The following is a 27,001-nucleotide window of genomic DNA, read 5'->3' as shown; positions in this document are numbered from 1 at the left end:
AGCAAGTAAACACAGTAAGAGCCTTTTCACAGACCACCAAATAAGCTTATTTTCCAAAATCAGCATTCTCTTTGACTTTCTCCCTGTCCTCCTCAAATTATTTACTTTTCAGAGTCCCAAGATTTGCACTTAGTGACTGAGATATTTGGCTGAGAAAAGCCTTTCTCTTTTTATATGTATTCAGCTATGTAATATAATGGTCATAAAATTGATCCTGGTAGTTAGAATTCATAACTGGGTATAAAAATTTCCCAACCTAACAGTCTTATTTTCTTTCTTTTTTTTGGAAAATGTACTTTTAGATGCCTAAACATGCTTTCTTTATGTAAAAATTTAGCATTGCAAGGTTAAAAGAGTTTGAGGATATGTCTTTATTTTTTAAGATTGGAAACTTCAAAAACGTAAAGATTTAAAAAGCACGAAAGATCATTTAGTTAAATGTTGTCTTCCTACAATCCTTTTTGCTTTTATTCAACCTCATTCTCACTCTGGGATTAATCCTGTCCCTTTTCCCTATTCATCCAAGGGAACTGAGACAGGATAAGGGGGGAAGAGCTGGGAGACACGGGGCAAAGCAAACCTACACAGTAAGAAAAATGAGAGGGTTGAAATAAAGAGTGGTAATGCACCATGAACTAAGGGGCAGAGAAAATGAACTTATATGCACCTGAAGTCCAGAGGAGAAGGAAGGAGATGGGGGAGAAAAGAAAGAACAAATCTTATAATAACATGCACACACAAAACCAGAAGTTGCTGTGTTTATTTGAATTTGGTCTTTTTCACAATTTTAAGGAGATCCAGAAAGTAATTTTCAGTGCAGAAATAAGAAGGAACACATTTTGGAGGAAACACACATAAAAACTTAAAAGTTATTAAAAATAGGCCATTGCAAAAAAATTTTTTTAAAAGTAGGCCATTGCATGGGTCTTGATTTATTTTAATCTGACTTCTTAATTTTCACTTTTAGAATTACCTAGTTCCTTATATTAAAATCATCTTTATGAACTAAAAACCAGTAGATTTTATTCAGTTACCACAGCTCTTTGTTTCTGGTTTCCAGAGAGAAATAATAAACACTACTCCTGGACTCTAGCAATTGTGGCAAAATACAGTGTGTCTGTAAAGTCATGGTGCACTTTTGACCAGTGACAGGAAAGCAACAAAAGATGATAGAAATGTGAAATCTGGCCCTGGCCGGTTGGCTCAGTGGTAGAGCATCGGCCTGGCGTGCAGAAGTCCTGGGTTTGATTCCCGGCCAGGGCACACAGGAGAGGCACCCATCTGCTTCTCTACCCCTCCCCCTCTCCTTCCTCTATGTCTCTCTCTTCCCCTCCCGCAGCGAGGCTCCATTGGAGCAAAGATGGCCCGGGCGCTGGAGATGGCTCCTTGGCCTCTGCCCCAGGCGCTAGAGTGGCACTGGTCCCAACAGCGCGACGCCCCGGAGGGGCAGAGCATCACCCCCTGGTGGGCAGAGCATCACCCCCTGGTGGGCGTGCCAGGTGGATCCCGGTTGGGTGCATGCGGGAGTCTGTCTGACTGTCTCTCCCTGTTTCCAGCTTAAGAAAAATACAAAAAAAAATAATAATAATAAATTAAAAAAAAAAGAAATGTGAAATCTGCACCAAATAAAAGGAAAACCCTCCCAGTTTCTGTAGGATGATGTGGCAGCATGTGTGCATGCGCAGATGATGACGTAACACCGTGTATATAGCAGAGTAGCCCACAGCCATGCCAGTCGAGATGTGGATGGTAAAGAGGAAAGTTCAGTGTGTTCTGTGGCTCGCTAAATTCGAATCCGTGACCAAAGTGCAAAGTGAATATTGGCGCGTTTATAACGAAGCGCCACCACATAGGAATAACATTACTCGGTGGGATAAGCAGTTGAAGGAAACCGGCAGTTGGGTGAAGAAACCCCGTCTGGTAGGTCATCAGTCAGTGACGAGTCTGTAGAGGCTATACGGGATAGCTACCTAAGGAGCCCTAAAAAATCTGTGCGTGAGCCCACATCGAACTGCACTGAATAGATGTGAAACTGGGAGTTTTCCTTTTATTTGGTGCAGATTTCACATTTCTATCATCTTTTGCTTCTTTCCTGTGACTGGTCAAAAGACACACTGTAGAAAAAAAAACACAAAAAACTTAGTGTGTGATGGTGAGTTTATAGCGTGTTACTTTAGGTAAGTTTGAACTGTGTTTCCAGGATTTCTCCTCCTTGAGTAGTTCTAGTCAGTGTGGGCCATGAAAAACATTTTGCTCGAGGTGGAAGGTGGAAGTGAAGTCTCCTCCTTTGTGTGCTCAGCATGTTGGTGCAGAGCATGTGACACGGAAGCAGCTCACCCACACTGCAGCTCGTCTCCTGGCCTCCTCGTTGGCATGGGCAGAGCTGGACCAATGCTCCTCCTACTCATACTGGATGGAGGTCCTCCTTCAGCCTTCCTGATCTGGGCCAGATGGGTGTTCAGTTCTGTGACCACAGCTTCCAGTTCTTCCTGTGGGGATACCCTGTCTGCTAAGTGGGAGGCTTTGAGAGATGAGCAGCTGATCAGTTAGTCCTCCCTGCTCACTCTCTTAGATCCCAGATTATCTATGCTGACCCTGCTCTGTGTCTATCCTCACTTCCCAGGTGCCTGACCTTTGAACGTCAGTACCAGATACGTAAACACCAGCCTCACACAGTGTGCGTAACCAGCTTTCTCAATTGCTCAAGGTCAGATGCCTAAAATTTTCCTCCCTCCCTTCCTACCTCTTTCCCTCTCTCCTACTTTGCCTTGTGCTTTTCATCTACTAGAATTTCATCCTGTCTGACTGAATCTTAATTGATATAAAATTTGGACCTAGATGTGGTTCTAACAAAATTGGTGACAAGAAAGTCTGGGGAAGTGGTATGTGGGTAGACCTCACTAAATGGGCAGAATGTGAGTAGAAATCTGTTTCCAATACAAATACCCAGTAAAGAGCAAGAAGGATCTTCATAATCAAGTGACTCATCCTATGGACATCAGACAGCCTATTTTCTTTCCTAGCTATGTCTTCGTCCCATGGATTCTTGAACAAAGTGGCCATGGTAGTAGGGATGGAGGTTGTGCATTGGTGTAGATTTGATTATAAAAGGAATGGTCATGGAAGTAAATATTTTCACCATGACCCCCTTGTGCTAGATTCACCAAGGCCAGTCTGGCTGCATTTACTGCTACGTATCCAGTTTTCTGAAAACAAATCTCAACACTGAGTCCCAGTAAGGGTAGCATTTTCTGGGTGGATAAACTGGCCACCTGGTAGAAACTTGATTTGTTGGACCATTTCCATCATGCAAGGAGAAACACTGTGTTCATTGGAATAGACACTCTGGATGTGGACTTCCCTTTCTTGCCCATAATGCTTTTGCCAAAACCAGCATCCCTGGGCTTATGGAATATCTTATTCACTGTCCTGGCATTTCACACACCATTGCTTCTGATGAAGGCATTTATTTTAAAGCCAGTGAAGTATGTCTATGTGCCCATGCTCATGGAATTCACTGGTCTTGCCATGTTCCCATCATCCCGAAGCAGCTGCATTATACAATGGTGGACTGGCTTTTCAAGTCTCAGTGACAGTGCATGCTGGGTGGCAACACCTCGCAGGGCTGGGAAATATCATGCAGGATGTGTTATGTGCTCCAAATCAGTGACCAGTATATGGTGCTCTTTCTACTATACACAAGTTCATGGATTTGGTTATAAAAGGAATGGGCAGGAAAGTGAATATTCTCACTATGACCCATTGTGATAGATTCACAAATGTTTAACTTCCTGTTCTCTACAACTTTGGGCTCTGCTGATCTAGAGGGTATATCCCAATGAATGAATGCTTTTACCAGTGGATCCAACAATGGGTCAAATAATTAAACTGGATTTGTGACTATCATCTGGGTACTTTAGGCTTTTCATACCAGTAATCAATAAGCAAAGAAGTGGGTTAGTTATACTGGTTGGGCTAATTAATTCTGTTTATCTGGGGGAAATTGAGTCACTACCTCACAAGAGGGGTGAGAAAGACTCTGTTTGAAATATAAATGGTTACCCTGCAGTGCCTCTCTTAATACCTCTGTGCCCTATGATTAAAACCAATGGAAAACTCAACCCAGTACAATCAAGAGTGCTAATGGTGTAGACAATTTAGGAGTAAAGATTTAGGTTACTTCACTAGGCAAGGAACCATAGCCAATTAAGGTGCTTACTTTAGGCATCATAAATAAAGAATATGGATAGTTAAAGAAAATAATAAAAAAAATAACCAGCTCTTACTGAGACCCACTTTAAAGACATGAGAAGTTGTACAAATTTTAGCTAAGCATGATTTTTCTCAGATAGATTGTGCATGCATCTGTGATCAGCTTGCAGTTCGACTAGCACACAAGGCTCTGCTCCATGTGGTCACTTGTCCTTCAGCAGGCTGGTTTACCTTGTTCTCATAACAAAACAGGATACCAACTTGAGCAAGAAGGAGACTAGGAAAGTGCGAGGCCACATTATGATTTTGGCCAGTGCAGAAAGAGCAGATAGAGACTACCAGCTTCATGACAAAAGGTGTGGAGACAAGGAGGCCCTGCATTGTGGCTATTGATTGCATTTAGTCTACCTTTATAGCTTATGGAGTACACTGGGATGCTGATAAATGTGTCATTCTAGCAAGAAATCTGAAGAAAATTTTAAAGCCTTAACATCAGATCCCATTCTCCACCTACTGAGAACTTGCTTCATTTTTCTCACTTTATTACTAAGATTTCAAATTGTTTTCATGCTTACCTTTGCAGCTTGAGTTTTGATATTTTATAGTATCTGATCTTTGGCTGCATTTTTCTGTTTACCCATGATGGTGATGAGGGCAGATTTGGGGTACTCCATAAACTACATCCTCCTCCTCAAAGCTACCTTAAATAAATATATACTATCTATAACAAATTTGTGTAGATTTTATGCAATTGTAACTTCAAAAATGAATCTCCTTTTTCTCATTTATCTAATTTGAGCCATATAATCTTTCTAACTTTCAATCTTTTTGACCTCAAAAATGGCAGTTTGAGATAGTTAATGTAATAGATTACTGAAAATTTTTGATTTCCCCCTTTTGCACAGCATCTTATCAATGCCTCCTGGCATTTATCACCAGCAAATACCTCCCATCTTTACATATTTCTTTCAGACAAAATTATTCTTATACCTGGACTACTTAAAGGGCCAGCTCAGACACTTTGGAAATTAAAACATTTCCGTTAAATGCAGGATCCAAAGGCTTTAAGTGGAAGCTAGTAAGCAAAGAAATCACTAAAGTCTCTCTATTTCTTCTTAGAAAATGTCAGTGTTCCTTGAAGGTATCCACTTGTAATTTTTTACTGTGTTTGAACTATACTGGGGTAATAAGAGTCTGATATTTTTTATTGATTTTAATTTATTGTGTTTACATAGATTCTAGTGTCACCCCGAATGCATCCCCCTCCCCCGTATTCCCCTCAACATCTCCTTTGCCCCCTTCCCGGCAGCACCCTCCCCCCTTCCCTTAAGAGTCTGATATTTAAGATGAAAATCTTCCTGTTGAGTGGCTTCTGTATCATGGTTAGCACCTTATAAAAATCATTATTAATTTTTAAAATTTCAATTGTAATTTTAATTTGCCTAGCATTTGGGAAGTGCAGTAGGTAAATGGAGATATGTGCAGAGGTGAGCCTCAGGAATGGGTTGGGAATAAGAGGATAGGGTAGGAATATAAAAGAATGGTGAAGTTTCTGTTTTCTTCTTTTGCCCCTCTTTTTAAAATAATTTACTTATGTTTTTATGAGTTAAGAGAGGATTGGGATTTGGGATGTGACATTTCTGTTGGTGTATACAAACTGATAGTGTATACTTATAATTTATTATTATAAAAAATTGACATTAATTAGATCATACTGTGTTTGCATTAGGAAGGAATCATAATGGTGCACCAGGTTGACTCCTCAAGTCTACTGAGCTTCCTTCCAGCATGTTTTTCAAGGAGTGCAATCCTTTAGCTGATACTTGGTCCCTCCCAGGGAGTTCCCACAATGTGAAGCAGACTATTTTATTTAAGGCATTTCTGACAAGAGTTTTCCTGAATGAGCCAAAATCTTCTTCCCTGAAAATTTTACCCACTGATCATATTTTTTCCCATTTGGATGCTATTTTAAAAAAAATTCAGTTGCACAGCACAGAGTTAGAATCGTGGTTTTGTGAGAGTGCTGTACATTAGAAAGGACTTTTTACAAACATGTACCCTGAGTATTGTTTCATATGAAAAAAATCAAGTATTTGAAATCAGATATTTGGCCAGTGAGTTCATTTATTTATTAAAATATGATCTAAGTTTCTTCCCATATTAAATTCCTAAATTAGAAAAATATTCAAATGCTAATGATTCATACTTAATTACAAGTAGTATTTTAGAAGCTTTTTCTATAAGTATGAGGTTGTATTTTACTTTTTCAAAGATAAATCAAGGGATTAATATATTTTATACATAGAGCCATATCTTCAATTAAATATTAATTAACCTTTATATATGTTTTGTGCTTTATCTTACAAAATATGAATTACATAAAAGTATTTATAAATATTTTTATTAGTAGAACTAGGTATATCTAACTAAATAAATACTTTCTTCTTAGTTATATAAGTAGCTTATCAAATCCTGTACATATATCCACTTGGTAACCCACAGTTTTGTCCTAGGTATTATGCAAATCAAGAAGAGATTCCAATGAGGAAAGAATTGATATTACGTGATTATATTATATATTCTTGTGGGAGTGTATCAGAATATTAGTAGCTATCATACTGATAGTTTTTTTAATGTTATATCCCATTTTATCTTATTTAGCCTCATAATCACACTATAATGCTATTAGTCCCCGGTTATGGATACAAATACTGAGTACCTGAGACATAGAAAGACCCAAGCTCACAGAACCAGCGTGTCCTGCCTGACCCTCTCCCACTCTGCCTTAGTCTTGATATAAGTCAAAACCGAAACTGTCTGCCTGACCGTGACCCCCACATCACTCTGACGGGCCTCCCTGCCATGCTGGTGTGCTCTTGGTTTTCTTAAAGCCCCTGAAGACAAGGGATTGCACTCACCAAGCTAGCTCATGAGTAAAAGTAAAGGTTTCCTCTCATGGTCTTTGGAAATAAGCCCCACTCCTTGGCCCCACAAAGGCTGTCTAGAGCTTGGCATGGCTGTGAAGTTGGCTGGTCAACTCATGGACTACTTGGCAGTTCCAGGTGCCTTTGGCTGCTTCTGGCCGCTCAATGTTCCCAGCCCCAACCCTGGCCCAGCATCACCTTGCATCAAAGGTTTATTTTTCTCTTTGCACTCCTCTTGAGGAAGATACCTTGTGTGAATTAAGCCCTTCTGGTGCTTTAACTCAGGATTCTATTAGTTCTCGTCCAATCTGCTGCAGTGATTTCCCAGAAGGGCTTCCAGCCTTCCCTGTCCTATCTGTGCTCCAGAATGCCACCAGTGCCAGCTTTAAAAAATTTAATCAGGCCTTTTCCTCTCCTTAACTCCCCTTTTCCTACCCCAAGGAATTAGCTGCCAGTAATTCCCAAGATTAAATGTATTTGGTACCATAAGGTGCTGATAGTCTGGCCCTAGCCTGCCTTCTCTGAACCACCTTCTCTGTGAAAGTCCACCAATGTATCCTGCACACCGTCTACGTGACACTTGGCAAACCTCCTGCATTGGTTATCAGTTTCCCGTGGCTGCTGAAACAGATTGCTACATTTAAGATTCGGTGACTTAAAACAACTGAGAAGTGTTTGCTCATAGTTCTGATGGTCAGAAGTCCAAAATCAGTATCCTTGGGCACAAATCAAGGTGTCAGAAGGGCCACCCTCTTTCTAGGTGTATCTGTTTCTTGTCTCTTCTAATGTTGGTGGCTGACAGCCATTTCATGACTTGTGGCCATATTTCCCCTATCTCTGTATATGTCGAATTTCCCTCTGCCTCTCTCTTATAAAGATACTTGTAATTCCTGGATAATTTAAAATAATCCCCCTTATCTCAAGATTCTCAATCACATCTGCAAAGTCTTTTTCATATAACACTTCCAATTCTGGGGATGAAGATGTGGAAATATTTTGGGGGACCGTGATTTAGCCTACTAAAGTTCTTGATTGCTGAATAATATATTACCCCCAAATTTAGCATCCTAAAGCAACAGTATATATTATCTCACACTTTCTTGAATCAAGAGTATGTGTTGGCTCAGGGGCTCTCCCAAGGTCACAGCCATCACAGGACTCGATTTGGAAGGACCCACTTCCTGGTTTGCTCCTGTGGTTGTTTCAGTTCTCAGTTCCTGACGAGCTGTTGGCTGGAAACAACTCTCAGCTCCTTGCTACATGGACCATTTGTAGATCATGTCATATCATGGCAACTTGCTTTATCTCACAAATGATGGGACAGGAGAGTGTCAGCAAGAGAGTGCTGGCAGGACAGAAGGCACAGTCAAATGTGACCTGATTTTAACTTATTCATGGAAGTCACATCCTATCACTTTTGTCTTATTCCATTCCTAAGGAGAGAGTCATTGGATCCACTCCATACTCAAGGAGAGTGGATTACACTATGGAACATGAATTCTAAACAGTTGGGACCATTGTCAGAAGCTGCTCACCTCAGCTCTGCAAACATGGCATACCCTGTCATTACTGCATGCCTTAGCACGTTCTGCCCTCATGCTAGTTCAAGGCTCTCTGCTTGGAGAAGGCCCCCATATGCTCCCCTCTGATTTCAAATGGCATCTCTACAATGAAATGTATCCAAGCAATATTTGGAATCCTATAGCATTTTATTTATACCTTTGCATTACCTATATACATTTGACTCTCCTGTTAAGCTGGAGTGGGTTCTTGAGGTCAAGGCCTCTTTCATCTTCCTCTAGTGTTCTCAATTCTCCCTGACACAGTGTTCAGCATAAAGCACTCAATAGCTCTTGTTTTGATTATTAGTTATTTTCACAATTGCATAATTTAGTGCTTAACTGATTGAAATATAGTCATTAAACTTTATTATATATAGTTTTCTTCAAGGAATTTCACAGTGTATTGTGATTTAGCTATGCTTTTTCAACTTTATTGTACAAATAAGTCCCTTGGAAATTCTGATGAAAGGCAAATTCTTGTTCTTTAAGCCTGAGTTGGAGTTTGAAATTCTGAATTTCTAACATGTTCCAAGCTGGTGCTCATGCTACTTGTCCAAGGACCACACTGTGAATAGTAAACATAGGAGAGTGGTGGAGAGGAAAGTGTAAGAGGAACAAATATTGTAGTTCAAATTAAGGGTCAAATATTTGAGTTCAAACTAAGGAAATTTTTCAATAATAAAATTCGTATAACTATAGGATGGATGTGTGTGGTACATGTGAACTAATGAGTTCATTTTCCCTAGAGTCAATCAGATATTGGCAGGAAATCTAACTACTGGGAACAGTGTAGACTCAGGTGACAATTAGAATAAATTGGGACTTTCTCGAAGTGGTCCATAGGGTACTATATTTCTGTTTAGATCCTTGAGTATACCCATGCAGGGAAAACCTACTAAACCATCTCTAATTTTATGGATTTTACTTCTTGATATTCTGCATAAGATTTATTTATTTTTTTAACAAGCAAAGAAACATGTTCAGCTTCTTTGAACACACATTCATGCTCAACACACTGATTGCATCAGAAGAGTTTCTCTGGTGCTATGAGCCCTGATCAAGAAACCATGGCCAAATGTTAAAGGAAAGATTCCCCAATGTATAGCTTTTCAATTTGATACATAGAGTTCATTCTCCAATCTCCACGCCCAAGATTAAACTGCAATTAAAACTCAGGATCTACCAACAGGGTCCAGTTGCAGAATAGCTGAAAACCCCACCGAGGAAGCAAACTGAGTGACAAAATCCATGGATCCAGCGTCTATGTGCTTTGTTCCTAGGAGAGCCCTCAGGCCGTACTTCATTTTATGGTCTATCTGTTCTTATTTTAAAGACAACTTTAAGAGATGACATGATATAATGGAAGGAGCAATCAGCTCAGAGCCCAGAAATGCAGTTGAGATTCAGCTCTGCCAGGGATAACTTCTGTAGTTTTGGTCATGTTTCTTGCCCTCTCTGGGCCTCAGTTTCCTAATGAGAGTGTTGTTCTACATCAAAGATCAGAAGTCTGTTCAGTAAAAGGCCATATAGTAAATATTTTCGTCTTTGTGGGGAATACAACCTCTATACCAACTATTCAACTCTGGTACGGATCATGTGTAAATAGTAGAATGTAGTTGTGTCCCAGTCAACCTTTCTATAATATACAAAAACAGCTACTGTGCTTGATTCGGCCTGAGAGCCATGCTTCGCTAGCTAACCCTTCTCTACAGAATCCCTCTGCACCTGCCGAACTCAAAATTTGTGATTGAAAATTAGATAGGAACTGATATATTTTTACTAAGATAATACATAGATTTTACTGGCTTCGCATACATTTGCTTTGAACATGGAATGATTTCTTAATTAAAAGATACTCAATTCTATAGAAGGTTCAGGCAGCTGGCAGTAGCAGAGATATTTTTGACCCAAGGGTCTTTGAAGGACCCAGAAATTATGCCATACTAGAAGTTGCTTGCCTGGCCTAAAGGTAAGGTCAATCTGGTTACTTGGAGGGAGGCATTAGCCTCTGAAAGTCCCCTCTGATGCCTTTCTGGGACTGCTTAATTGCCTGGACAGCTGAGAATCCACAAGGGGAACAATGAACCCTGTTGTTGGAACTGCACAGAATGAATAGACTTCCTTCGCTCTGCTCCATAGGGCCCTATACTGATGGCTATTCAATTGTAAATATCTGCTTTCTGTTGATGTACTGGAGGGTGGAAAGGCATTGCTATATATTATGCTAAATATTCCCTGGGATCCAACTGCAGAAAGAGAGGACAATACAGGCAGCAAAACCAACCCATTAACTTGCTGTACATCTGTTTCTGTCTCTCTATAACTCAAGGTGCTAAGACAGCTCACACCCTCCCTTTGAGACACGCGGATATTTTTATAGCTGCGGAATGCATGTATGTGGATATGAATGCATTGCGGTTCGATTCCTTTAGTGGCACCTTTCTGGAGATGAAAGAGATCGATTTAGGCCATTTATTTTTCCCTGCAGTGATTTTCTTCTTTCGGTTGGTTTTGTTCTGCATTGGCTGAGGCAGAGCCTTTACCCAAAGAATTTAATAGCCGGGGAGATATTTCAGAGATGTGTCAATTAATATTCATTTTATGTCTAGTGCTCATTGCTGTCACCAAGAACCTGGTTTAGGTTCCTGGCTAATTATTACATTAGCTCTTTTTTTCTGGATGTGATCTTTCCTTTGCCAATGTCCTAGCTTGATCCTGACTCACTCCTACTTTTTTTTTTTTGAACTTTGAGATTCTTAACTTTGAACTGTGGTTTGGTCCCCTGGATGCTGTCTGTTTCTGTTCCAGTCTCTGAACTTGATCTTCAGGCTTTTATACTTCCTACCAAGTTTGGGGAACTTTTCTTTGCTGGCCATTAGATAGAGCGGGGCAGTTATTCAAAAACTAAATTCACAGAGCTTCAGAGCTTAAAAGGTACCTCAAAATCATTTAATGATAATCATTCTATTTTAAGATAAAGGCGGTGAGGCCTAGGGATGTTGCCTGATTGGTCAAAGTCATCCAGACACCACCCGATGTCAGCTTCCCTTCCTCCCCCACCCATCTCCTCTCAGGGCAGGTAGCGTGTTTCTAGCCTCTTTGGGAAAGGGTTTCTGTTTCCCCACATCCTCTCATGACTTGGCTCCAGCGTTTGGCTATGAAATGAGTGGCTCTCAGAAATGCTGGGCTCGTCTGGGGCTTTGTTCTCATCACACCCACCACTCTTTTGAGTGACGTTGGTTTAAGGATATATGAGGAGCGTGCCTCTCCCAGAAGGCTAGAAAAAACACAAGTGGCAATTCCTCATCACAGCATGATGTCACTTAAAAATGGAACACAGCAGTGTGTATCCATGCCTTTAAAGCCTTTAGTCGTTCTGTCCTTGAAGGATTTTTCACTGTCTTCTTTTTCAGTGAGCCCAGCCTGCAGACATATTGCTTAGGGATCTTCTGGTTTTATTACCAAGAGTCCCTTCAAATCACCCCTATGCTGCTTCTTTTGAATTCCCTTCATTCTCCTGCAGAACAGTTTAGCTCTTACTGTATTACTTTTACCATATACTCATTGGCCAAAGTCCAGATTTCACCCCAACATCAACCTCTCTCCTGCCCCCCATTGTTATCTCTGGGCAGTTCATTTTCTGTCTAGTATGTCTGAGGAATGGGTTTCTGTTTCCTCACATCCAGAATTTTTGTGCTCAAAGTAGCTTTATCCAATCATTCTGACAAACCAGGCCACCTAAACCAGAGAGGTTAGATAGACCATTTCCTTAATCGGTGAGAGAACTTGTGAGTTTAATTAGCCTTATTTTCTCACTCTCTTACACCTAGCAAAAAGGCAGAGAATTTAGACTAGACTCAAATTTCAAACTTCCTCCATTTTTAAATCCATGGTTTGAACATTTGAAGGCATTGGCTTTGGGGGAAAGAAGTGAAAGTGTAGATGATGTTGTATGATATGTACTTAAGCAGTATTAGCTTTTCTTCTCCTATAAATGCTTCTCCAACCTTTTCTGAACAAAACCCAAGTTAGCAGAGGGCTCATGAATCAGTGTAACCCATTTCCACTTGCAGCTGCAAAAAAAAAAGCCCTTTCCTGAGGAGCGGTGCCTGGAGGGAAAGTTTGGTTGGGAGGCTCTATTCCAGGATTTCATCCCTCGCTCTGCAAATACGCTGCATGGCTTTAGTTAAATCATTTAACCTGTTTGGAATTCAGCTTCCTGATGGAATACCTTGGCTGCAAGAAACAGAAAAGTGGAGCAATGGTAGTTTTATCAAATAGGCGGTTATTCTCTCGTGTACCAAGGTATCTGACCATTGGCAGTTTCTGCCGAGGTGTCAGTTTAATCGAGTTAGGGCCAACAGGTCTGCAGTTCTCCCGGCCCTGCCTCATTGTCTCAGTATGCAAGTTGTAGCTGGAGGCAGTAGGTCTGCATTTATGGCAGGGAGAATGGGAGGGATCAGCCCTCTGTGTCTGACCCTCGCCTCAGCAAAAGGAAAAATGATTTCAGAAGCTCCCAGAAGACTTGCACTCATTTGACAGAATCAACTGCAAGGGAGGCTGGCAAAATAAGTACTGAAGTGAGCCAGTCTGTGGCAGATGCAGGCAGGAGAAAGAGACTGTGATTATGTGTTGAGTGAACCAACCTACAGTGTCTACAACACCTTTTTAATATAAAAAGCAGAGGTTGCATTAGAGATAATCTCTAAGACATTCATAGCTCCAACTGTTTGTGCCTCTCTCAGTAGGGAAAAAGAGTTCACTATGTAACATCACTTTTATGTGTATAGCAATTCTTGGTTTCTATGGAAGACATCTCCCCCCACCTCCCCAAGAAGGCATCTTCTAATATTCGGTGTACAAGTTAAGGGAGGAGTTAAGAAAAAGCAGGGAGGAAAAATGGACACTGTACCTCTCTGGGTTTCCCTGTGCAGTAACTTATTTCTCATATGGCAGCACAGTGTTAACCCCAGAAGGAAGGAGAGGAAGCCAGTATTCACAGGCCTCTTTATCCATTTATTTAGTTTTAATTTAAGTATAGTTAGTATATAATCTCTTACTGGTTATCTTAGGCTCAGGTGTATAATATAGAGATTCAAAATTTTATACTTTACAATGTGACTACCCTACTATTTCTAATCTGTTACCATGTAAATTTATCACCATATTATTGACTGTATTCCCTTACCTCTTTTCACTCACCCCTCTCTTCTGGGAACCATCCCTTTGGTCCCTATTTTTATGAGCCTGTTTTTGTTTTGTTTGTTTTATTTTGTTTTTAAATTCCACATATAAGTGAAACCATACTGTGTCTTTCTCTACCTATTTCATTTAGCATAATACCTTCAAGATCCATTCATGTTGTCGCAAATGGCAAGATTTTATTCTTTTTAAATTGTAATACAACATCATTTTATGTTTAAAACAATCAACAAAATGGGTATAGAAGGAAAATATCTCAACATTATAAAGGCCATTTATAATAAATCATCAGCTAAGATCATATTAAATGGCATAACACTGAGGACTGTTCCCCTAAAATCGGGAACAAGACAAGGTTGTCCACTCTCTCCACTCTTTTTTTTTAAATATTTTATTTATTGATTTTTTAGAGAGAGAGGAGTGAGAGAGAGAGACAGAGAGAGAGAGAAGGGGGGAGAAGGAAGCATCAACTCCCATATGTGCCTTGATCAGGCAAGCCCAAGGTTTTGAACCGGCGACTTCAGTGTTCCAGGTCGACGCTTTATCCCACTGCACCACCACAGGTCAGGCTCTCTCCACTCTTATTCAACATAATGCTGGAAGTTCTAGCCAGAGCAATCAGACAAGAGAAAGAAATAAAAGGCATTCATATTGGGAAAGAAGATGGTTTCACTTTTTGCAGATGATATGATCGTATACATCAAAAACCCCAAAGACTCCACAAAAAGACTACTAGAAACAATAAGCCAATATAGTAAGGTTGCAGGATACAAAATTAATATACAAAAGTTCATTGCCTTCCTATATGCCAACAATGAAACATCAGAAAATGAGGTCAAAAAAATAATCCCCTTCAAGGTTGCAACAAATAAAATACCTAGGAATAAACATAACAAAGAATGAAAAGGACCTATATAATGAAAACTACAAAGCATTGTTAAGGGAAATCAAAAAAGATATAATGAAATGGAAAAATATTCCTTGTTCTTGGATAGAAAGAATAAATATAGTCAAAATGACTATATTAACCAAAGTGATATACAAATTTAATGCAATTCCCATTAAAGTTTCAATGTCATTTTTTAAAGAACTGGAACAAAAACTCATCAGGTTTATATGGAACTATAAAAACCCCCAAATAGCCAGAGCAATCCTAAGAAAAAAGAATGAAGCTGGAGGCATTACAATACCTGACTTCAAACTATATTATAGAGCCATGATAATCAAAACAGCATGGTATTGGCAAAAAAATATAGACACTCAGACCAATGGAACAGAATAGAAAGTCCAGAAGTAAAATCACATATATATGGTCAAATAATTTTTGATAAAGGGGCCAAAAACACAAAATGGAGAAAAGAAAGCCTCTTCAACAAATGGTGCTGGGAAAATTGAAAAGCCACATGTAAAAGAATGAAACTCAACTACAGTTTGTCCTCTTGTATTAAAATTAGTTCAAAATGGATCAAAGACCTAAATATATGACCTGAAACAATAAAGTACATAGAAGAAAACATAGGTACTAAATTCATGGACCTTGATTATAAAGAGCACTTTATGAATTTGACTCTAAAGGCAAGGGAAGTGAAGGCAAAGATAAATGAATGGGACTACATCAGACTAAGAAGTTTTTGCACAGCAAGAGAAACTGACAACAAAACAAACAGCCAACTAAATGGGAGATGATATTTTCAAACACAGCACAGATAAGGGCCTAATATCCAAAATATACAAAGAACTCATAAAACTCAACAACAAACAAGCAAACAATCAAAAGAAATGGGAAGAGGACATGAACAGACACTTCTCCCAGGAAGAAATACAAATGGCCAACAGATATATGAAAAGATGCTCATCTTCATTAGCTATTAGAGAAATGCAAATCAAAACTACAATGAGATACCACCTCACCCCTGTTAGATTAGCTATTATCAACAAGACAGGTAATAATAAGTGTTGGAGAGGCTGTGGAGAGAAAGGAACCCTCATTCACTGTTGGTGGAAATGTAAAATAATACAACCATTATGGAAGAAAGTATGGTGGTTCCTTAAAAAGTTAAAAATAGAACTACCATATTACCCAGCAATTCCTCTACTGAGTATATACCCCCAAAACTCAAACACACTGGTATGTAAAGACACATGGAGCCCCATGTTCATTGCAGTATCATTCACAGTGGCCAAGACATGGAAACAACCAAAAAGCCCTTCAATAGATGATTGGATAAAGAAGATGTGATACATATATACTATGGAATACTAATCAACCATAAGAAATGATGACATCAGATCATTTACAACAACATGGATGGACCTTGATAACATTATACTGAGTAAAATAAGTAAATCGGAAAAAAATAAGAACTATATGATTCCATACATAGGTGGGACATAAAAATGAGACTCAGAGTCATGACAAGAGTGGACAAGAGTGTGGTGGTTACCAGGGGTGGGGGGAGGAAAGAGAGGGAGGGGGTGGGGGGAGGGGAGGGGCACAAAGAACACTAGATAGAAGGTGATGGAAGACAGTTTGATTTTGGGTGATGGATATGCAACATAATCAAATGTCAAAATAACCTGGAGATGTTTTCTCTAAACCTATGTACCCTGATTGATCAATGTCACCCCATTAAAATTTTTAAAAAACTGCTCTGTAATATTTTATTGTGTGTATGTGTGTGTACACACACACACACACACACACACACACACACACACCTTACATGTTTTTTATTCATTCATCTGTCGATGGACACCTAGATGCTCAATATCACTAATCACCAGGGAAATGCAGATCAAAACCTCAGTGAGATACTACCTCACACCAGTCAGAATGGCTATGATCAAAAAGTCAACAAATAACATGTTGGTGAGGATGTGGAGAAAAGGAAAACTGCATTGTTCGTGGGACTACAAACAAGTGCAAACCCTACAGACAACTATATGGAGATTCCTTAGAAAACTAAAGAGGTCTACCATACAACCTAGAAATTCCAGTACTGGGTATAGATCCTAAGAAAACAAGAACACTAATTTGAAAAGATTTATGCACTGTTGTGTTCATTGCAGCATTATTTACAGTAGCCAAGATATAAAGGATAATACTGTTTTGACAGTCTAGAAAAGGAAAGAAAAAACCCAAAACATCTTTTCAGGTGGAAATGTTCCTGAGAGGTTACACACATATGGGTATTACATAATGATTTTTCACTTAAATTTGTATTAATGGTTGTAGATTTTAGAAAATTTAGAAAAATAAGAGAAAGACATTTTATTTAAATTTTTCCTTTCATTCTTCACTCTATCTATAGTAATTTTGCATGGATATTGTCTTACTTGCATACCAATCCCATATTGTGCCCTGATTTTTCCACCCACCAGGATCAGATTATTATTATTTTATAGAAAGTGAAGAAGAAATTGAAGGGATGGCAATGACGGAAGGGAGTTGTCATAGAAGGGTTGAGAGAGAGGGACAGGACAGCCCTGGTATGCTGAAGGGGAACTTGGCTCTTTTTCTGATGGGTTTGAGTTCTCTGGGTGATTACAGAGATGGAGAAAGGCAAAGAAGGCTATGGCTACTGGAACATTCGTATATATAATTCAGTAATTATGATTACTAAAAATAGTTACATATTTCTTTGCATATCTTATTTCAGGTCTGCTCTTATTTTCTTAAGGTCATACTGTGCCTATACTCTCAGATCATGTAGATTATGTGATTATATTCTCCCTTTCAGTCCTCATTTAGTCTTAGTTTTACAAGTAGCTATACATGTAATATCACCAGTCCTTATGCTGATGTCCCTTTAGTAACTTTAGTTGTCCAAAGTTTGTCTGGTAGATTCCTTAGGACGGTCTCCTGGGGACACTATGGCAATATTACATGAATTCTGGCATTCTAGTGACAGTTTGTGTCTTTTATACTTGAAGATCAGTTTTGTTTGATATAAAATCCTCATCTTACATTGTCTTCCTTATAGATCTAAAGTAAATTACCCAATATTCTTGTGGCATAAACCATCTGTCTAAATATCTGATGATGATTTGATTTTGTTTGCCTTATAAGTCACAAGACCTTTTAGCCTAGGTTAACCAAAGGTTTGTTTTCTTTTTCCTTTTCAAATCCAGAAATTTTAATAGGACATGTTTTGGTGATAGTAGCCTTAGGTATGTGGTCTCTTCTCTCAATATTTTAAGGTTTTTTTTCTTTACATAAAGTGATTCATGAAATAAAGTTTTTAGAATTAGATTAGCTTTTATTTTTGTTTTCTCCCCCCAAAATTGCAATTATTTATATGTTGGATCTTCTTTGCTTCACTTTAATAATTGTCCAAAGCTCTCAAATTATTGCTGCTCTTTCTTTTTTTTTTTTATTCTCCTTCTCTATCCCCTCCCCCTAATAACTACTTCACTTTTATCTCTGCCCATGAATCTCAGTTTCATATTTGTGAATTTTTTTTCTTTTCACTCTATTTCTCTAAGGCATTTTTGTTGTGATCACTCTTTTTTGTTTTTCTCTTAGTTTAGTCTTCCCTTTCAAATAGGTTTTTATTTATTTAAAATTTTTGAATTTTCTAATTCTGATTTATGTTATTTCTATTGTCGTATCATTTTTATGTGCATTATAGCTCATGCTAACAGGTTGTTTTTACAGTTTTCACTCATCTGCCCTTCTTGTTGCAGCATGTGCTGCTGATATTTTTCCTTGTTTACAGGGAAATTATTCTAGTCCTTTTCCTCTTTTATTTTTTATAGTAACTTTGTATGAAATTTGATCTCATTTTTCTGATGCCCAAATTAATGAATGCTTTATTTCCTGAAATTTTAGAAGTACTTTTGAATCAGATAACTTTTTTTTCCCCACAAAGCAACTCCTTCTCTTGCCCTTGTTGAAAGTTCAAAAATACGATGGCTCGCATTCTGAGATTTCCTGGTTCTTTCACCTCCCTACTTCAGTTTGGGCATTTTTATTTCTTTCTCTGTGTCATCCCAATCCTGCTCAATTTCTATTCCTCTTGCACCATTTATTGTCATTGTGAGGCAGGTCAGTTTCAAGGTGTCTTAATGGCTGGACTGCCTCTGCCCCTTCACTTCTTTCCAAGCACCTCTCTTGTACTCACTGCTGTTGGAATCCCTTAGTGCAGTGATCTCCAACCTTTTTTGGGCCACGGACTGGTTTAATGTTAGAAAATATTTTCACGGACTGGCCTTTAGGGTAGGATGGATAAATGTATCACATGACCGAGACAAGCATCAAGAGTGAGTCTTAGACAGATGTAACAGAGGGAATCTGGTCATTTTTAAAAAATAAAACACCGTTCAGACTTAAATATAGAGAGCTATTTTTTTTTTTATTGATTTTTAGAGAGAGGGGAGAGAGAGAGAAGGGGGAGGAGCAGGAAGCATCAACTCCCATATGTGCCTTGACCAGGCAAGCCCAGGGTTTCGAACCGGCAACCTCAGTGTTCCAGGTCGACGCTCTATCCCACTGCGCCACCACAGGTCAGGCCCAGACTTAAATATAAATAAAATGGAAATAATGTAAGTTATTTATTCTTTCTCTGCAGACTGGTACCAAATGGCCTATGGACCGGTACCGGTCCGTGGCCCGGGAGTTGGGGACCACTGCCTTAGTGTATCTACCATACATTTTAATAAAGCCTGGCTTCCTATTTTGTGGTTTTTCTGTTCTCAGGTTTATCACATAACCTTGTTCACTCATTCTGCTTTCTCTCCCACAGCTGCCAATAACATATATAAATATTGGGCTTTTTTCCCATCATAGATAACTTGTTACCCAGCTTTGTTGAAAATATTGTACAGAGGTGGTTTTTGTTTGCTTTTCTCTCTCTTTTCTCTGCTTTTATGCAGAGAGTCAGGAAGACTAGAGCCCATGTGGCCACCACATCACCATCTTTCTGGAATTCCCCATCTATTATTTTTTTATTTATAAAGTTATTTAACAACCTCCATTATGTAAATGCCAGAGAGCTAAAAGGGAATAAGACACTGCTCCCCATGTTGAGGAACCCAATGCACAATTGAGAAAAAGCTTTGGATGCTTTGGCATCTTTTTCCTTCAGTTTTTCAACTTCAGTTATTATTGAAGTATAATATATATACAGAAAAGAACACATTTTAAAAATGCACAGCTCAATAAATTCTTACAAGCTGAACAAATGCATTTTCTACATTAAGGAAGAGAACAGAACAATCTAGTAAATGTCCATTCACAAACAAAGTGTATACATCTTCATTGATATTCAACTAGGAATGGAAGTGCTGAGTCAAAAGTTAAGCACATATTCAGCTTCAATAAACACTTTCAAACATTTTTTCAAAGAAATTGTGCTGATAATTGAATTTTTATTTAGTGCTTCAGATAGGGAAATGCTATGACCAAAACTGTCCTTTAGGAAGATTTCTGGATGTTCTTGGCAGAAGTAGACTAGAAGAGGGAAACACGGAAATAAAGAGACCAGTTGAACTATTATAGAAAACAGTAAGGGATTAGAATATAGTAAATGTAATAAAGAGACAAGTATGGATATCAGTCACTGTATGTTGGTAGAGCCTGATAAATATGTCTGAGGGAAAAAAAATAATGACAGTCTGTATAGAAGTTTGAGTGGGATGAGGATGGTGAGTTCAGGTAGGTTAGAGCTAGACCATGTAGAGAGACCGCAGGGCCAAATGATGCACCTGTCTTCCCCTCAATTCCCATTTCCATAAGTCCTGAACTGAGCCCACAGGCTTTTGGGAACCATGTAAATTAACAAAAGACCATATATTACTTTACACTTAACTAGTAATGCAGTGATTTCAATAATGCAGGGTCCTAATAACATAAAACACCATTGAGAAGATCTGCAATTGCTGCCTTCCACTTCACACTACTGTATCACTTTATTCTATGTCACACACAAAAGCTCTTTAAAGGAGCTAATCGTAATTGACAGCGCCTGGGGTGCAGCTCTTCCCTCAGAGGCAAACAAGCCAACACCCACTGCTTTTTGCCTAGGTAGTAGGACACACACCCAGGTCAGTGTGCTAAAAGCCAAAGCTCTCATTTGTCCTGGCCTGGCTGCTGTGCTCTTCCCCAGCCCACCCTCCATGTGAATAGGAAGGACAGTGTTCTCTATGGCCTGGAGGAAGGCATAGGGCACCAGCAACTCTGGGTCTACAGTTTTCTTCAGTCTTCGAGTACTGATGACATTAACATGTGAATGGACTCTTTGCCTCTGATGGGCCCATCTATTCCTGCTGTTAATTCTTTACCTGGAGCCCTAATTATAGCCGGCTGCAAGCAGAAATGGCCTGTGATGTCACCATCAGGAGATCAAAGCTTCAGGTGGGAAATAAGGCGTTGGAGCAGATAGATATCATCATCTGAGCAAAGATTTTGATGTTCTGTAAATACCCACAGCACAAGAATGAGAGTGACAGGAAACACTGCTAGTGGAAATGAGGAAAATAACTCCCAACTTTACTGATTTTTGTTTGTCTAACTTACCACGTGGCACCAGCAAAATAGTGAAATTATTTTTAGGCATTAAAATTTCACTTTCAGTAAGCCTGGCTTCTCTAGGGTTCAGCATAATGAAGCAGATACCCAGCTGGTTTATAGGTTAACCAGAGACACTGGATCCCATGACATCACCATCCTGTGATTACTCAGTGCAACATTTGTGAGACCACTCATAGGAGGAAGTCATCAGAAAATTCACATAGTCCAAATCTGTCTTGACATTATAAGCAGACTCACAGTGCATCCAGGTTCAGCCCTATGCTTGTCTCATAATCCATGTGGTTACAGGAGGCGGGATGGAAACTTTTCTCCTCCTCTCATGGGTCTCGTTGATATGAAGCTTCAGCCAATCGGCTGTCTAGGAAATTTTCTGAACTCTGCACTCCTGATACATGTGTACTAAGAATATACAAAGTTCTTTACCAAAAAAGAAACATGTATCTACCAAATACTGTTAGAATAAAATAGTTCACATTTCAGGTTGAGTCAAAAAGAGAAGGCTGGTCTGATTGAACAAGGACTGGCCTGAGACTTTCTTTTTGGCAGACTTCTCAGAAGTCAGTGCATTGGTTTCGCTGCCTGGATTTGGAAGCCTTGACCTGGAAGAAACACCTCTGATTTCTTTCATGTAAACTAGTGCAGGGGTTGGCAGACTACTGCTTGTTGGTGCAGTCGGCTGACTGCCTGTTTTTGTAAGTGTACTGGTACACAGTCACGTCCTTTCTGTTCTCACTATTGTCTGTGGCTGTTTTCATCCCACAATGGCAGGTTTGAGTGGTTGGCACAGAGGCCCTATGTTCTACAAAGCCAAAAACACTCACCATTTGTCCCTCTACAGAAAACGTTTGGCCAACCTAGAGGAAACATCCCCAGTATCTGCCATCAGAGCCGTGGTGAACTTTATCATAAATTCCCAGTAGGAAACTCAAAAGTCTCCAACCATCTTTGCATTTTTTTGTGTGATAACAGCAGAAAGGTTAGGGATTTGAGGTGAAAAGAGGGTTCATTCTCAGCTCCATCACTTGATTTTATGATCTGTGACAAGCTTCAAAACATTCCCCAACTTCTATAAAAATGGGTTTGAACGTACATGCTTCCCAGTATCATTGTGATGATCACAGGGCCTGAAAACCCTGTGCATTTTACATAAATTATGTCATCATTTCCTGCCATGTTGACCTTTCTTATCCTGTCACGTGTTTTCCCTCTACTACGCCAGGTTTAAGATTATGGTGGACATTGTGTTCTTTTTGACTGTGCTGTGTAATTCTATAGTGAGGAGGCTGGAACAGGAGGCTGGAACAAATTTATTTGAGAGGGGACTCACCTTTGTTCGCTATAGGAGAGATCCCAGGGAGTAAATGGGCCTTCGATGTGTCTTACAAAGGATTGGCCCCAGTCATCGTGTGGTAGATGCTGTGATGATTTCTGCTTATTCCAAAATTACAAATTAATCTTGTTCCTTCCCATCAGGAAAAAAGAAATTAAATACAGAGGTTTGGCTCCATCTTTTCTGCTGATTGAACAGAAACACTCTCGGTGTTGTTTAGACAATGCTTTCTCACCAAATATTATTATTAATGTTGTTTTATTTTTGGGCCAGGCATTTGGTTAGAAATCAAGATGGAGAGAAAAGTATTGCTCTTGGATAAATGCATAATGATCCCAACCTAAGCAATCTGCCTCAGTAGTTTTGTGTTGTGTAAATAAGTGAGGGTGTCATAGAAACAGCCACAACTGTTCCTTTCATCCTTCTTGATGGTCTTTATGCAAGTGTGACACGTGCTTCCAGTTTGTCTTCTCAAAGCAGAAGGCAGAGGCCAAACCACTGCTCCCTTGGCAACGCGAACTTGACCCTGATAGGAGCAGTCTGGACTCACTAGGTGGTCTAAAACAGCTTGCTTGTGCTCACTGAGTTTTGTCTTCCGTTTTTTTATAAGATTCTCTAATTGGCAATTTATCCCACGTTCAGACATTTGTGTTTTGCCATAGGATAAACAAATTTAAATATGTAATCTGCAGCCAGTTCACAGTTAATGAAGGAGTCTCATTTATTTTGTCTTGTTGGTTGATAGTAATTTCAAATTTATTTTCCCATAAGAATATTATAAAGCAAAGATCAGTTATTAATTTAGACGACCTTATTTTATTTTATTCAGAGAATAGAGATGAGTATTAAAATCTATTTAAAACCCTGTTTTCTCATGCTTGTATTTTTTATTTATTTTTTTACTTATTGATTGTGTGTGTGTGTATGTGTGTGTGTGTGTGTGTGTGTGTGAGAGAGAGAGAGAGAGAGAGAGAGAGAGAGATCAATTTGTTCCATTTATTTATGCATTCATTGATTGATTCTAGTATGTGCCCTGACTGGGGATCGAGCACACAAATTTGGGAGTGTGGGGGCAACACTCTACCCAGTTGAGCTACCTGGCCAGGGTCTGTTGTCTGTTTTCTCATTCTTTTTTTTTCTTTTTTTTTTTTTACAGAGACAGAGAGATAGTCAGAGAGAAGGATAGATACAGACAGACAGACAGGAACGGAGGAGATGAGAAGCATCGATCATCAGTTTTTCGTTGTGACACCTTAGTTGTTCATTGATTGCTTTCTCATATGTGCCTTGACCGTAGGCCTTCAGCAGACTGAGTAACCCCTTGCTCGAGCCAGCAACCTTGGGTCCAAGCTGGTGAGCTTTGCTCAAACCAGATGAGCCCGCGCTCAAGCTGGCGACCTCGGGGTCTCGAACCTGGGTCCTCTACATCCCAGTCTGACGTTCTATCTACTGCACCACCGCCTGGTCAGGCTGTTTTCTCATTCTTGATGCCGTTTCTCTATAGAACTCATTAAAATCTTCCAGAGTCTCCTAACAGGAGCGTGCCTGATTCCTTCCTCTTGTACCAGGTCAGTGAGGTAAAGGGCCTGCTGTGGTCCCAATGGCAGCAGTGACTGAAACGGGACCAGGGGAAAGAAGATGTCCATAGCAACATTGCTCAGTTGGAAGGGCTCCTTCCCCAAGGATTAGGCATCGTTTGGTTCGTGGGTGAAAGAGGGAAGATTCCAGGTGTCCCCAGTGAGAACAGAAGAGTTAAGAACACTCCAGCAGTTTCTTTGTTGTTACAAGGCCATGGGGAGGGGGAGATATATTATGCGAGGAAGATTGGTCATTGGGATCAGTAGTCCTCGGATGATGTCCAGGTCCTGTGGACAGCTCAGATTTATATTTCACTCTCTAAGGGTCATAAGCTTATAGGCATTTGAACACTTTCACATACTGTGGGATACAAAGATCAGGGGTATGACTGCAGGTGCACTGATAATAGACTAGAATAGGAACTCTGCCACCCCAACACTCTAGTGATTCAGAGCAGTCATCAAGAAACAGTCCAGCACAGGGGACAGGAGCTCCCATTCTAAAATCAAATAGAACTGGATTTGAAGTATAGTTATGTGTGACATGGCTGTATTTCTCTCTCTCTCTCTCTCTCTCTCTCTCTCTCTCTCTCTCTTTCCCCAAAATCTCCCGACCCTGGGATCAGAGGTACACCACACATGGGCCAGGAATTGATTTCAGAACTCTCCTTCCATAACTGAACTGTCCTGAATGCTGATCACAGCCATGTCAGCTAATCAGGATGAAAGAGAGGCAGAGCTGTGCGGAGTGATAATCACGTGTTCCCCGCGGGCTCGCGGCTCCCACTGTGACTCCAGCAGGCAATGTGCTTGTGCTCCGGGTGGCTCTATTACTAGTATTGGCTGCTGTTTCTCCTCCAGCTGTGTGTCCATTGGGCTCTGTTGCAGAATACCAGTCTGTCCTCACATGGTACAAAAGCAACATGGCAGTCTATTAAAAAATAAACCCAGAACCCTGCGTTTTCAATAGTCTCAACCCTCAGCGGCCTCACTGCCTAGAAAACGTCCCACCGGTTCCCAAGGTCTCCTTTGTTGTTTGCCTCTGTCAGTCCTACTTGCAGCATGTCACACTCAACTACGTCACCCCATCCCCAAACCTTTGATAACGTGTTTGTGTCTTTTGATGGCATTATCGGTTTCCTTAGCAGAGAAAAGTCAAGCCTGGGTATCTTTGATTTTGAGAGATTATCATTTCATTCACCATAGAAACACAAACACTCCCTGCCTTCAAGCCATGGTCCCCAAGTCAATCTGTCAATACCTCACCTGTCATCCGTAACCACATCCTTTCCATGAACTATGTGGTTACACTGTCATGCTATGAAATCACCCACATGTGCTTGTGATTCTTCTTTCTGGGTCTCCCAATTGCCCTTGCACTAATTCAGATCTCGTCCGTGTTTGCCCCTGTCTTAGCATCTTAGCCTCCTCCACTCCCAGCTTTGGGAAACAGTGCAGAAGCGTGTGAGACATGGGGAGCAGGTTTGGACTCTTGCCTTCCTAGAGTCCTTGTGCCCACACAGCACAATTCTGTGTTGGCTGCTCTGTGGAGTTTTAGTGTCACCTGGAGTGTTCACTTATACCATTCTTTTTCTTTCTTTTATTTATTTCTTTTCTATTTTATTTTATTTTATTTTAATAAGAGGATAAGGAAGCAGAAACAGACTCCTACATGTGCTCCAACTTGGATCCACCAGGCAAGCCCACTAGGGGGCAATGCTCTGCCCATCTGGGGCTGTTGCTCTGTTTCAAACAGAGACATTTTTTAGCAACTGAGGCAGAGGCCTCAGTGCCCTGGGCCAGCTCACTACAATCGAGCCATGACTGCAGGAGGTGAGAAGAGAGAGAAAGAGAGAGAAAAGCAAGAGGGGGAGGGGCAGAGAAGCAGATGGTCCCTTCTCCTGTGTCCCCTGACCAGGAATTGAACCTGGGACTTCCATACCCTGGGCTGATACTCTACCACTGAGCCAACCAGCCAGGACCAATTCTACCATTCTCATTTTTTTTTTCATTTTTTCATTTTTTTTATTTTTTTACAGAGACCAAGAGAGTCAGAGAGAGAGATAGACAGGGACAGACAGACAGGAATGAAGAAAGATGAGAAGCATCAATCATCAGTTTTTCGTTGCGCGTTGCGACATCTTAGTTGTTCATTGATTGCTTTCTCATATATGCCTTGACTGCGGGCCTTCAGCAGACCGAGTAACCCCTTGCTGGAGCCAGCGACCTTGGGTCCAAGCTGGTGAGCTTTTGCTCAAACCAGATAAGCCCGTGCTCAAGCTGGTGACGGGGTCTCGAACCTGGGTCCTTCCGCATCCCAGTCCGACGCTCTATCCACTGCGCCACCGCCTGGTCAGGCAATTCTACCATTCTTAAATCATCAGTGTGCTTGCAAATTCTTCATCCTCCTCCTTCCTGTTCTAATAGTCACCTGGAACCCCTGGCCAGAAAGCAGCTCATGAACATGCCCTGATCACACTGTGGTTGTTGGGAGTCAGTGGGATTGTGAGGAAAGCAGAGGAGCCGGAGGGTAGAGCTGAACAAAACAGGGAGAGCAGACCAGAGTGAGTTAGAGAAAAAGAATTCAAAGCAAACACCCGTATGCTATGTGCTAGGAGCTGTTCTAAGCTCCTTATACACAGAAACACAGTTAATTCTTGTGC

The sequence above is a fragment of the Saccopteryx bilineata genome, chromosome 11, assembly GCF_036850765.1.
Source record: "Saccopteryx bilineata isolate mSacBil1 chromosome 11, mSacBil1_pri_phased_curated, whole genome shotgun sequence".
NCBI lineage: Eukaryota > Metazoa > Chordata > Mammalia > Chiroptera > Emballonuridae > Saccopteryx > Saccopteryx bilineata.
Note: the sequence above shows the minus strand (reverse complement) of the source record.